At 40.0% G+C, this 13921-nt stretch overlaps 1 protein-coding gene across 23 annotated transcripts in view; it reads right to left on the reverse strand.

The window, feature by feature from the left end:
- The window catches only part of ADGRL2 (adhesion G protein-coupled receptor L2), a 487569-nt gene that overhangs the window by 408559 nt on the left and 65089 nt on the right, over nt 1-13921 (reverse strand). The window lies entirely within an intron of this gene.

Raw genomic sequence — 13921 nt, forward strand, 5'->3', positions numbered from 1 at the left:
CAGCCGGGAGAGCAGGACTTGCTGCGCTCCGGCCGGGGCTCCAGCCAGGAGAGCAGGGCCTCGGGGCTTGCCGCGCTCCTGCTGGGGCTCCAGCTGGGAGAGCGGGACTTGCTGCGCTCCGGCCGGGACTCCAGCCGGAGCCGCGGGGCTTGCCATGCTCCGGCCGGGACTCCACCCAGGAGAGCGGGGCCTCGGGGCTTGCCACACTCCGGCCAGGGCTCCAGCCGGGGCCGCGGGGCTTGCCGCGCTCCCGCCTGCGCTTCGCTCAAGGGAGCGGGACCACAGAAGACCCCTGAGCCGATCGCAGCCACGGACCCGGGATAAGTTTTAAAAAAAAAAAGTGTCTAAGGTGCGGGGCCCAATTCCTGGGAATCGGGCGAATCGGCCTAAAGCCGGCCTTGACACTGGGGAACCTTCCTGGATCCCAGATGTCAAGTTATATGGTCCGCCCTATTATTTTTATAGCCGCAGTCCAGTTCCTTGTTAAATTTCACAGGGATTTGAATGGCCATCCTGGAATCACCACTTCTCACTCAGACAAGTTGTGACAAAGCCTCATCCTATTGCCCTGATTCCCCAAATCCAATTCCCTTTGACCTAATTGTTTCTTTGTAAAATGCACTTGGGTTATTTTTTTTAAATCTCCTGTTAAAATGCCCTACATAAATCCTTACGAAATCTATATTCAGTATCAGTGTTCCTGCTGGAGTCCTGTGAGGTCTATAAAATGTCTAGAGAGGGGCCCACTTCCCATACCTGCCCTACTTGCATGCTGTTTTATTTAAGAATCAAGAGTACATTTTACAACCACTTTGCCATGTTAAAAAAACCCAACAACCCCCAAAAAACATAAAAGTGACTTCTGGGGGACAGGACCACTTATGTTTTGTTTCACTAACTTCTTTCAAAATACACTTGTAAAATAAAAAGTTATAAATCCTAAACAATTTAGTAAAAGCTAATGTGGCAGTAAACCAAAACCTTCCACTGACCTAAGGCAGAGCTGGCATTTTAAACCCCTGCTGTTTTAACCTATGTATTAAAAAAAAAAGAAAAAAGAAAAGAAAATCTACATGACTCAGTGTAACCCAACCCCATGAATCGCAATGCAACTAGATAACGTGGAAATGTATTTTGTTTTTGACTCCAACACAATTATTTCAGAAAGCGACAGCCAGAGTTTTGCTGGTAACTAGCAGATAAAGTTAAACATTGCATAAGAGATTCAGGCCAGCTCAATGGCCTAGATATGCAGCATGAAGCATCACTAAGAGGAGCCAGATTTAAGGCAAATCACAACTCTCAGCTATCCCCTGCTCCTGCATATTATTATTAAATGTATCTATTGTGGCAGCATTCAAAAGCTCTAAATCAGAATCAGAGCCACCTTGTGGTAGACAGTGTACAAACACAGATAACAGACAATCCCCTACCCTGAAGGACTTAAAGATTTACCCCTTTGCCAGGGCTCTGTTCTGCATTGGTTGGTAATGGAGGGGCCATTCACATAAGAGCGCACCTGATGGATTTATGGAGTCTCACCACCATTCCTCTTTGTTAAAATTGGATCCTTCACTTTCTCCTGAGCACCGTTGCCTGTGTTCACGCAGGCTGGGATCAATCTCAGAGGAGGTGTAGAAGACCCTGCGGAGCTATGATGGGGAGTGGCAGCAAAGGCCTCCTCCCCCACACACATACACAGAGTCCTCAGTTCCCTGACTCCCCATAGCAGTAGGTTTCAGAATTAACCCATTAATATCAGTGAGACAGTTCACTCATCTCAGAGCTCTAGTTTCAAGCTGTCAGCAGTGTCAGGCAGATATCATGTGACTTTAGGAGCTGGGACCCTACCATAGGTGTAAAGTGCTCCACCTCTAAGCAAGAGTCCTGGATTCCAGGTTTAGTTCTGTCTCCTGTTTCCTGAGCTGTGTGGGCAGTTACCATCATGGAGGCAAGGGACTCAACTCCCCTTATTAACTCTGGATCCCAGTACAGCAACACCTGCTGGTTAACGCAGAGGTGCAGTAACAGATACTCTAGTCTGTTGAAGTGACAGAGTGATATGAGACATGCATGGGGGAGGCAGAAGTTAGATAAGGGTGCAGAAAAAGGCTTTCTCATCAAAGTGCAGATTTGACTTTGAACTTTCCCCTCTTCTGATGTCTAGGTCATTGATTTCATGACCTGACCAGGTTGCTTTCTCATCTGGGAAACCCCCAACCCCCACACACTCATGAGAGGTTGTATCACAAGGGGTAGAGCCAGATGGCAGTTTTGTAGACATGGGGAAGTTAGATCCAGTCACTGGAGGAGGCAATAGAAAGTTGGGCTATTTTAGTCCATACTGCAATCCTCTGACATAGCTAGCATTCAGATAAAGCATATTGTGTTCTGAAAGCATGTCAAACCTGGCAGCCAAAAATTGCCTTTTCTGTAAGAGGAAGAGTTCGTTTTAAAAAGTCCCAATTCACATAAGTTAGTCAATTGAAAGTGTTTACTGTAAGAGACTTGTTGACATTGGTATGAGCACTTCTGTTTTTTTTTAAATAAAAGCATATTTAGGGCAATGTAGCTGGAACAAGCACCATTAAAGCACAAAAACCTTCCTGCAGAAAAAATTCTCAATTGCTTTTCAGCTGCATGGTGGTTTATTGTTTGCTTTAAATCAACCCAGATTCTATACTACACACCACTGTGTCTGTTAAAAATCATTATGGTGCAATTAAAAGCAATGTCAAAGGTGGGATTTTCTTCTGTGTGTGGGTCTAACTGTTATGTACTTCCTATGTGCCTCTCATGATTATCTGCCCTAGCTCTGGTCAAGAGACACAGCTGTCATGAAACACTCAACAGATGGCAGTGGCTGAATGATGCTTCAACCATTTTTGGATACTCTAGTGACATTTGAGCTTATGCCTTCCATAAATGCTGTCATGCCACCAACTTCTTTCAACCAACACAAGTCTACAGTGCACAGGGACAATATTAATCTTTCCAAAGGAACAGAGAGAAATTAAACTGCCCTTATGTAAAGTAATATAAAATACTTAAATTTATTGTCCTTTAAAACTTTTAACCATTATGGATAGATATGGCTAGAAAATAGATAGACTGATAAATTGTAGATGGGTCTCTCTTTCTTAAGGGTGAAACAGCAGTAAAGTATTTTATTTTTATAAGACTCTTCAGAGATCGATTTAATTTACAAAGAGTAGCAATTTCTCTCCAGTTGTAGGAAACTGCTAGGAACTGGAGTGCTTTGAAAGCAATTGTACTAATCGATTTATTTAAAAAAGAAAGGAAAACAGCCAAAACATACACAGCTTCTTGGGGCCTTTTAGGTAACAAAGGCTGCTTAGTGCTCTATTTTAAATTAGTTTTTATAGCTAATTCATATTGAATTTTTGATAGTTAAATTTGATTTGGAGGAGGTGGTTTGTATGGGGGAATTGACTGGCATTGCCTCAAAATAACCCTGTGCCTCTACCCTGTAATATAGCATCAAGATACTATGGTGATCATTATATAAAAACCTTACAAAGAAAGACTAATGGCTGCATTTAATGTTTCTGACACTTCCTCTCCAGCCACCTTAGTTCTGATCTACAAATACAATGAAAAAAACAATAGGCAGAAAAGGGCTGGACAATTTAGATATGTAATCATAGTGATTAGGAAAGGCTTTTGCCAGAAAAGCAGCTTCAGATATTTGGTTTCTGACCTGGTATGGTGGCTACATTTTTCTCATACCATTTCCAGAAGAACTGGACCTAAAAGCAGTATTTCCAGAGATGCTGTTGCAATGTTGGAAACATGATTAGTCAACATGAAACTGTCAGATGTTTATTTCTCAGTGCTTTATGGTGCCCATCACCATGGCGTCTAGGTGTCTCACCTAATTAAAATGAAATAATTGCTGAATAAATTCTTTCTCTTGCGATGATCAAATAATCTGCTTCCTTGAGGGCTGTGTGCATTTGCCAACAGTTTCTGCTTACTGTCATGGGAATATTTAACCTAATGCCTGGCTAAACAAACACACCTTCCATTGTGCTCTGAAGACAATCAATCTTTCACTTCTTAGAAACCAATTCCAAAGACCTTCTAATGCCCAGATACCAGATTTAAAGAATTTTTTCCTAGGAATCAAAGGTAGAAACATTCCATTTTATCTCACACACCATGATAGGGAACAGATAGAGATGCACTTTCCCAGGTAGCTCAGTCCCAGACTATTCAGGGCTTTAAGTTCCTATTGAGCCCCTTGAGCTGCACCCAGAATTGAATTGGTAGGTAACCACTGCAGATCACAAGTGTTCTCTGCTAACGGTGTCCAGCTCCACATACTGCTGAATTGTCTCCAAGGGCAAAATGAAATAGCACATTGCAGTAGTCTGGCATGTGCTGGATGACTTATGTGAAATCTGCATGTTGCTAACCATGGATATAGAATTGGAGTCCAATAACACTCACCACTGCCACGTTAGAATCCAGGAGCAGGGGTGGATTGACAGCCCAACTCTCCAAACCAAAGGTTGACATCTTCAACAAAGACTTGTCCCACTCTTCATGTCACAGCACCACCTTCTGGAGGAAGTCTGTCTTAAAATTACATCTAACTTCAGCTTTTTTAGTTTGCCACCCCGGACCCTGGGGAGGAGAGCTACCTCACCCCCTGTAAACCTTGTGCCAGTACCTTTAGACACAGGAGACTGAGGAAATCTCAAGATTGTCTAGTTACCTTTTGCTTTATTCTCTGCTGTTATAGCAGTTTCCACACACTCAACAGGGAACTAGGAGGAGGGAAAAAAGGGCAGTTTACTTGCATGCTATTTCCCTTTCCACTATTCCCCCAACTGTTTAGACTATGAGCTCTTCCAGGCAGGGACTGGTCTTGCTCTGTTTGTGACATGCCCACTACCTCTGCATACTTGATAAATAATATAGTAATGATAATATCCACTTTCAGTCAAGCATACAAAAATTGCACAGTTAGGTAGTACTAGAGCTGGTCTCATTGAATATCCCAGCTTTTCCATATATATAGTTTATGCCCCAAATACCAGCACCTAAGTAGTAGCATATGTTCTTCTGGTTTTGTTCCTGGTCGGCATGATCACACAACATCCTGACTGCAGACACTGGACAGTTGGAGGCGTATGACTAATGTGCACTAACCGGTAAATAATCCTACGAACCCGAGTGAATGATGGGAAAGATATATCACCCACAATGAATGTAATTGTGCCTGCAACCTTGTGGATCAGCATTTGAAATGAAAAATATGCAAATATTGACTCCATGCACCAGAGGGTTAAGCTTCTGTCTCACCACTTAAAAGGTCTGTGCATCCCATTTTCAAAACATATCTATGTCAAGAGTACACTGAGCAATTCCCCTGAATTTCTGCCTCTTCTAAATATGGTGTTCTTTGTCCAACATTCTGTGCATACTGCAGAATATAAGCATTTAGTGCATGATCCAAAGCTCCTTGAGTCTTACGAGTCATTTCAATGGTTTTAGCTGAAGTCCTTAAAGAGCCATGTTCCACATTAAACAATCACTTTCCATTCATTATTTCTAACCATTTTGTTTCCTTGGCCTCTCAGTGCAATGGCTGCAAACAAGTAAAATGAAATAAAATGAGAAAAAATATATAGTTCATCAGAGGACAGATGTTTGTATTCAGAGAATCAGATGGTAAAATAGGGAGTTTCAAGCTAGTGCACAAAGTAAGAGTCGTTATTTCTCTGTATAAAGAAAAAATAAATTAAAGAATTTCAAACTATCGTAGTTCAAATTTACAAGCTATGAAAAAAACAAAATGGAAGTGTGTTTGTGTTTCTGTTGTGAGGGAAACAAGCAGTGTTTAGAAAATTAAATTTTTAGCCACACCTGATTCGATGGAAAGAATTTTAAAAATCCAACAAAAATTCTCAAGCACCAAGTACAAGAATAACAAGCCACAGAATAAAACAGAAGGGGTTTTCATAGGTTCTGGCTGTTGTTTCCTTGTAAATGGAGTAAGAAGTAATCCTTTTCTGTTATGTGCACACAACTTATTTAATTTTATTTTTTTAAATAAAGTTGAAATGCAACAGGCAATGACCACATCATATTTATCTGGCTTGTAGTATGGAAAGGATAGAGAAGCTTGATTTAAGAGAGCTCCATGGTTACCACTGCTATTATGTCATTACTGAGCATATGACAGTGCAAAACGACAAAGAGGCAACAGTGTAAACATTGAGACAGTGGCCACCCCTTACAAAACAGCAAATCTTTGCAAAATCTGCATGCAGCATCAGATATGGGGAAAAAAGGATTTTCATGCCATAGCTGATCTCAGTTTGAGCATTGTGAGGCTAAGCACAATGGGGAGCTTTCCAGTACTAATCTGCATCTGATATTTTATACAGTTTAAATTCACGCAGATGAATAAGGTCCAATTTTTGTAACCATTCAACTCAGGCCATCAGCATCCTCTCATGATTGGCTCTGAATTTTGGAACAGTATTTGCTTTTATCTCTGCTTATGATCTTCACATCCCTCTATGCAAAAGCGGGATCAGTAACAAAAGGAAACTAGAAAAATGTAGGCTTTTTACAATAAACCTAAGGTTTCAGGTGGACATAATTTAAACAGATTTTAAAATACACGTGATAGGGAAGGAATTGGACACAAAAGGGATTATCTATCTCTAAATACTTTATAGTGAGAGTTAAATGAAATGTTGTTTCTCCAGCTGAATATTTGTTGATCATCGGTTATCATCACTGGTTGAAAACCCAAAAAATAGTACACAAGGTTTTTTTGTGTGGCTTTAGCATTGGCCCTTCTGTCAGTGTTTCACTGCATGATGTAAAGAGCAACTCTTTACATGTGAGAAGACAGATGCTGGTGATTTAAGCAGGGCAATGCTCCACAGTGCTTTTACTCAGCTGATATTTAATGATTTACCATTTAATGCAGTTCATCTTTCATAACCCTGAGTTCAAACAGAAGCAGCTGCTATTAGGGATGCAATAATATTGAACTTCCAACCAAAGGCATAGAAGAGCTTCTTTTATAGCTTTAGCTACTGGACCCATCTGGCCCTTCACTTAAGCACTGTAAATGAAGAAGAGAAATGTTTTACTTCCCGTCAGTGGGGTCCTGAACAGAATGCATAATTATGCAGGAAAAGACTTTCTAGTCAAAACTAGTTGCGTTAACATCACTCTCAAACTTTGGTGGATGAAAACAATTCGCTTTTTCTCATTATCAGAAGAGCTCTCAAAAGAGGCCAGTAGCATATGGGAAAATCATGCTGAGCTGAAATCAATTATGATGCCAAGGCATCCTCAAATCACTCAAACAGTAGACTGGGTCATTCTTTCAGGAACTCTTTCCTTTCCTAGACAAAGGATTCATTTGGGGCATGGAGCACAGGCCTACCTCAGTCCTCAGTTCAGAGGGTGAAGGTCAGCAGCTGAAATTTTTTGTTGCCCCCTCTGCCCCCTAGTAACAGCTGGGACTAGCCTTCAGAAGCTGCTTTTAAGTTTCTGTTACATCACATCTGAGTAGACATCAACAACTGGATGGGGAAAGTGACAGAAACTTTATCAAGCAAGTTGCTTAAACAAACCCTTTACTCAAAAAAAAAGGGTTTACTAATGCAATAATCTTCTGTTTTCAATTTTGTGCTAGTGGAGTTCTGCTGGAAAGTAGATTATTGAAGGGCTATCTCTGTTCCTACCAACATCTGTAAATTAGGATTTGCAAGAACAGAAGCAGATTATGAACTCTCATTACAATTACAGGGCTACAGAACAACAACTGTTGCCTAGTTATGATTATAGCTAATCCCTTGACTGCCCATGGTAGACAAAAGATGTTTTCATTTTCTAGTATCTTATTTGTAAAAGAATAGGAGACTTTTATTGTCAGCTGCTTTTCCAGATGAGCTGACCAAGCATGATATGTCTGGTCTTTTATATTTAGATACAACATTTCAGTTTTCTTCTAGATCTTTTAGGCCTTTTTTTCACTCTACTTTCCATCTGAGAATCTGAAGGCACTTTTCAAACACTAATGGACTGAGTCTCAAAATCAGTTCACGTTGGGATACTCCCATTTTATAGATGAACAAACTCAGTTACAGAGCAGTTAAAGCCCAAATTTTCAAATGTGGCCTTCAGTTTTTGGTCCCCAATGTCAGATACCTAATTCAGGTAATTGGGAACCACAAGTGCCGAAATTAGAGGTTATTTAAAAAAAAAAAATTTGGCCCTAAGATCACTCAGGAAGTTAGTGGCAGAGTTAGAAGTAGAACTCTGGTTTCCTGACTTCCTGTGCTTTGCCTAATCGTAAGACCACCCTTACTACAGAAACATTAGAACTAGGAAATTGTTCTTTGATCACATATCAGCTAAGTGAATTGTAAGTATTGTTGGCAAAACACTATCTTCAGTATTTAGAATTAGCCAGAACATTTCAGTAGATGTGATCATACAAAAACACAGATAACACTTATTTATAGATTATGGGACCTTGTTTTAGAAAGTCAGACTGGAAAACATGGGTGCAGGAAAGACAAGCCTGGACTTGTTCTAAAATCTAAAAACATAATTTGGCAGCAAAACCCAAATCAAGTGGATCCAGTCTACTTCCTCATGTCCATTACTTACTAGATGTAAAAGGCTCTGGGATTCAATTTTTACCACAAGATTAAATGTAATAGCTGGGAATATAATTCAGATACAGCCTACTGAGATATGAATCGGAAAAGGTTTGGATATTCAGTTTGGTTTACCCAATATTTATGCAAAGCTAACTGAATCTTGTTAATCTGCATTGGACTTCTGGACATTTCAGAGGATAGCACTTTACTTACATGAATTCGTGTCCCTTAAAAATAAACAAAAATGAAACACACATACCCCCATGCTACCTCCTTTATCAATTCATTGTATTACCAAACATGGCCAATGTCCACCTTGATCACTTTATCTGCACATTGTAATCTTCCCTCTGCCTTGTTTGTTTTTTAGCCCTCATCCTGCAAACACTTATGCACATGAATAACTGTACTCACATGAGTAGTGCCATTGGTACTACTCCCACGTGTACACGGTTGCAGGATTGGAACGGTAGACTATAAACTGTACATGCCAGGGACTTCAAAGCACATGTAAACAAATAAAATAGTAATTGGTATTCCACATTTTCCAGGACTTGGCCAGGGGAAGTATTTTGCTAGTTTTGTTTCCTAAACATATATGTACAAAAATAAAATACAAAAAGTTAACCAAATTTTTTAGACTCTAAAAAAAGATTGAGAGTGTTATTTGGTTAGGGCAGGTTCTGGGCCCATTACTACTACACTCCCTGAAAGAAAAACAGTCTAAAGTTCATTCTTATGCCCATCTTGAATTTTATATTGAGCTGTCAGTGTCATAATTCAAGGAAATTAAAATGCCTGATATGGTAGGACAGAGGTGTAGAATTGCTCTGTCTACTCTATCATAGAAATATAGAAGCCAAAGGTAGATACACCTTGTTTTGTCATCTCACTGCCAGTGCAGAGTGTGCCCTAGTGTAGTGGAACATTCACCTCCATTAAGTAACCCCCCTACCCCCTCTTTCCCACCACTCTGTGGGTTGGTCTCTACATTGGGGGGTGGGGAGGAGAGAGGAGAATAGCATGTTGCCAAGCATGCTGGGGAGTAAACAGAGCAGGGTGTCAACCTGTGACCAGATGTCTGTTATGGGCAAATAGGTACTTGGGGTGCAAGCACATATGGTCAGCCAGCCTGTCATCAGTTTCATCAGCCTAGCTGGCATATGGTTTCTTCAGGTGGCCAGTCAGTGGAGAGTGGGGATTAGGAGTTAAAAAACAACAACAAGAAGCCATTTTAGAAACAAACCAGCAAGCAATCTGCCAGGGATGGGTCCTGAAAAGAGGAATGTTCCTGGGATACAAGGGCATCCTTCCTACCTGTTTCTTTTACCTGTTTTGTAGCAGCAGCTCCAAATGGGTAGCTGCAGAGCAGAAATGCTTACTGAGCCTGTTCAGTGTGGGAGGCCTCAATCAGATGGTCTGCAGAAGGTAGGAGACATTTTATCCCTCCCTGCCCTTCTCTTTGGAATTTGGCCCTGGGTCTTAAATAGCCACCTATTCCAAGCAGATTTATTTTATTGGGGAGATTTTGTCCACAATCTCTCAGCAAAGCACATTGGGGGTATGAATCCACTCCCGCCCCCCTAGTCCAACTGGTGTTTCTAAATGTCCCAAGTGGGACTTGGAGACTGTTCCACAATGTAATATTTCTTAATGTCAAGAGGTTTTTATCTACATTTTAAACATTTTAAGTATTCACTTTCATCATTTCTCTCCTTGACTCCTATTTAAACTCCTATCTGCTAGTTTCACTAATCCATTTCCCTTCTTCATACTGACCCTCTTTGAATGTGAAGATTTATTATGCCCTTCTTTTTAGTTATCCCATAGACAAGTCATCTGCTGCTTCCCTGTAATTTGTGTTCTCTTCTGAGAACTCCCTCCAGTTTGCCAACATATTTCTGATAAGGAAGTGTCTAACAGTTCACAATAATATTTGGGGTGTGGTTACATCAGAAACATAAAGAGAGGGACAATAACCATGCTGATCTGTGGTGCTTCTGGGTTTAGCAGGTCAATGCTCAAACCACTGAGCTATCCCTGCCCACACAACCCATTTTTCAGAATTGCCAGTGAACTTGAAAATAAATTATTTGCCTAGCTCTACATTTAAGCTGATCTGAATTAACAAAAAGAGAAAATTTCCCCATTGTATTAAGTGTTTTTCTAAAATCCAAATATCTATCAATTTTAACATGCTTGCGTTGGAATTTTGTAATTCTATCAAAAGTCTAAAATCAGTCAGCATTATCTGACAAGAGCTGTTCATTATAAAACCACGCTACATACCGTTCATGGTTCCAATATCTTTAGGAGTGTAGAAAGCTATTTTTTCCTCATATTATTTGTTCCACTATGATTAGAAATTAAACTTATGCTGTCATAATTGATAGAATCACTGGCATGGTACTACATTTGCTTTTCTCTAATCTTTCAAAATATTTCCATTCCTTTTCTAAATATTAGTCAGTGGTATTATAAATTAATTTGTTAATTCATTTAGCACCCTAGGAAGTATATTATCTTGGCCAACTGATTTATATGTTTCAAGTTTCCAAGCACACTCTTACCTGCTCTATATCATTCTTAACTAGTTTTCTTCACTTTGTTTCTTGCTGAACAGAGATTTATAAAATGGAGTTATATAACTAAGCCATTTATTGAGTCATCTTTAATTTCCTTTGTTTGTCAACAGAGACTTACTTTGGCTAATATTATATCTTTTAAACTTTTTGGTTCATCTGTCTTCTGGGCAAGCAGTAACTGACTTTATAAGAAAGACCTTGGGGTGTAATGGATCCACTGCTCTCTTGGGCAATATTCATTTTAGATCATACTAATATGTCATCTTTCAAATAATATTGTTAGGACTATGGTCAAAATTCCCATCTTAGATCTGTACAGCAGATCTCAGTTCTGATATTATACCATTTATATACATTTGAACAGCCCCGTTATCTCAATGGAAGATCTACACGTATTGGATGAGCAGAGTATAATAATTGAGACTTACTGTGGTAACATGAGAAAATAATTTTGCCCTTAATAATACTTACGCAAGTGTTTACAGGCCGTATGTGTCCACTGAAGTCATACATGCTTGATTCTTATCAAACCATTCTTAGGAAGAGGCCAGTATTATTCAAGAAGTGCTTATTTTGTAATGAGGTCAGTGTATTCAGTCAAACCATTTCATTTCTTTTTCCTGACTAATAGTTAGGACCACACCTTCAACTGGAAAGACCAAAACCATTATTGCACAATATTAATGAGCAGCTTCTCCAAAATATACAAGCGAGGATTCCTTACCAACAGATATGACAGGTAGGTCAAACACATTTGGCAATGATCACTGAAAGTAAATAGGTCTTTAAATAATGATACTATGATACTCCTAGTTTTTGTACAGTATCATTTCAGTTACAGGGTATAACCAAAAATTGTTGCGTTCACCACTTTCCCCACCATTCACTCATCCTTTGGAATGCAGCAGAGAATAACTAGGGTCACCTCCATACATCTACATTCAGAATGCTATGAAAAAGGTTAGGATTGTTATTCTGTCCTTGTTTCATGCATGTAACTCTCATTACCATTGGCTCATGGGGGAGCAGTGCAAGGAGAATAGATTTCTTAGCATGTAGATTCAGAATTGAGGGATATTATCTGTGTGGAGGAAATTCAGTTAAACCGTTTTTTATCCCTGCCTGGTATGGGATTGCCTTGGAGATATTGCAATGAAATATATGCATCATTGGTCAATGGTAACTAGAGTATATAGAAGACTGTCAGCCTGGCTCTCAAACTCTGTAGTATGGAGGGAAAAAAAAGACCTCTTTTCTCCTCACATACATAAAATTCCATACTGAGTCAAACCAGTTGTCCATCTAGTCCAGTATCCTGTCTTCCGACAGTGGCCAGTGCCAGATGCTTCAGAGAGAATGAACAGAACAGGGCAATTATCAAGTAATCCATCCCTTGTCATTCAGTCCCAACTTCTGGCAATTAGAGGTTAAGGGACATCCAGAACATGGGTTGCTGTCTCTGGCCATCCTGGCTAATAGCCATTGATGGACCTCTCCTCCACGAACTTCTCTAATTCTTTTGAATCCCTTTTCTGAATACATCAGGTGTCAATCTCAGACAACCTTCTCTACATTGGAATTGAATAACAATGATAATTCCTCACATGTAGAGAGCCTTTTTATCTTTCAGGGTCCAAAGTGCTTCATAGACTCTATGGAAAGATCACCCATCACTGGAATGCAGCTAGTTAAGAGTTCCAGTAACACTATACAACAATTTCTAAGAGGGGAAGTGAAGAAGAATTCATCCAATTAAAACTGGAGGTGGAATTTAAGAATATAATTTTGCAAAACAATTTGGCCAGAATACTGGGCTACAGTCATGCAAAAAGTTCTGTGTGGTCTCACAGTTCTGTGTGTCATCAAAAGGACAGCAACCCTAGCAGCACAGGGAAATATGGTCACCCTAGACACTGGATGTTGGACTGCACAATCCTACCCTATACCCTAGGATTCAAACATCTCAGGTAGGATTATGCAGTCCAACACTAATTCCTTGTCGAATGAATCACATGTAACAGTTGCTAGTCATGTTGCTTAATATATCGGTGCTTAGATGCCATGTTGATGGTGTGATCTAAATAACTGAGTAGAATAATATAAATTTGAGATTTGCCTTAGTGAGCTATCACAGAAATCATGTTTTGTGGTGATTCAAGAGTTAAAAAAATTTCACTTCCAGTGTTTATGAAACTAGAAAAAGGAGGCTAGAGTATCTCTTTAATGCTGCAGGATTAGATGTAGCATGATGTAGCACACAATCCGATCTGCACATGGTAGGATCTAGAGAAGTAGGAGCTTAGTAACCCGTAAGCACATGTTGAGCATTTATAAAACAAATTATTTTAACTTCAGTTTAAAGCTGATAGGCCAGATTTACTAGAGCTGGTGTAGTGAAATGTACATCACTGTTCCCAATACCAACCTGTGCTCCAATGGGATTTACCCCAAGAGGGGCAAGAAGTGTTACCACTCCTTGCCTTACTTGATTTCCCTGCCAGTGTGGGTAGAGTAGCTTTATTTTATGACTGGCTGATGGAAATACTTCCCTCACTTAACCTGGTCCCAAACCTTCCTGGCCAGCAGCACCCATGATTTTGGGTTATGTTGGGCTTCTACAGCTTCCAAGAGGGGAGGCTACAACCATTTTCTTCTGCTGTGAGCATCTCCACT

This window comes from Gopherus evgoodei, chromosome 8 (assembly GCF_007399415.2).
Source record: "Gopherus evgoodei ecotype Sinaloan lineage chromosome 8, rGopEvg1_v1.p, whole genome shotgun sequence".
NCBI lineage: Eukaryota > Metazoa > Chordata > Testudines > Testudinidae > Gopherus > Gopherus evgoodei.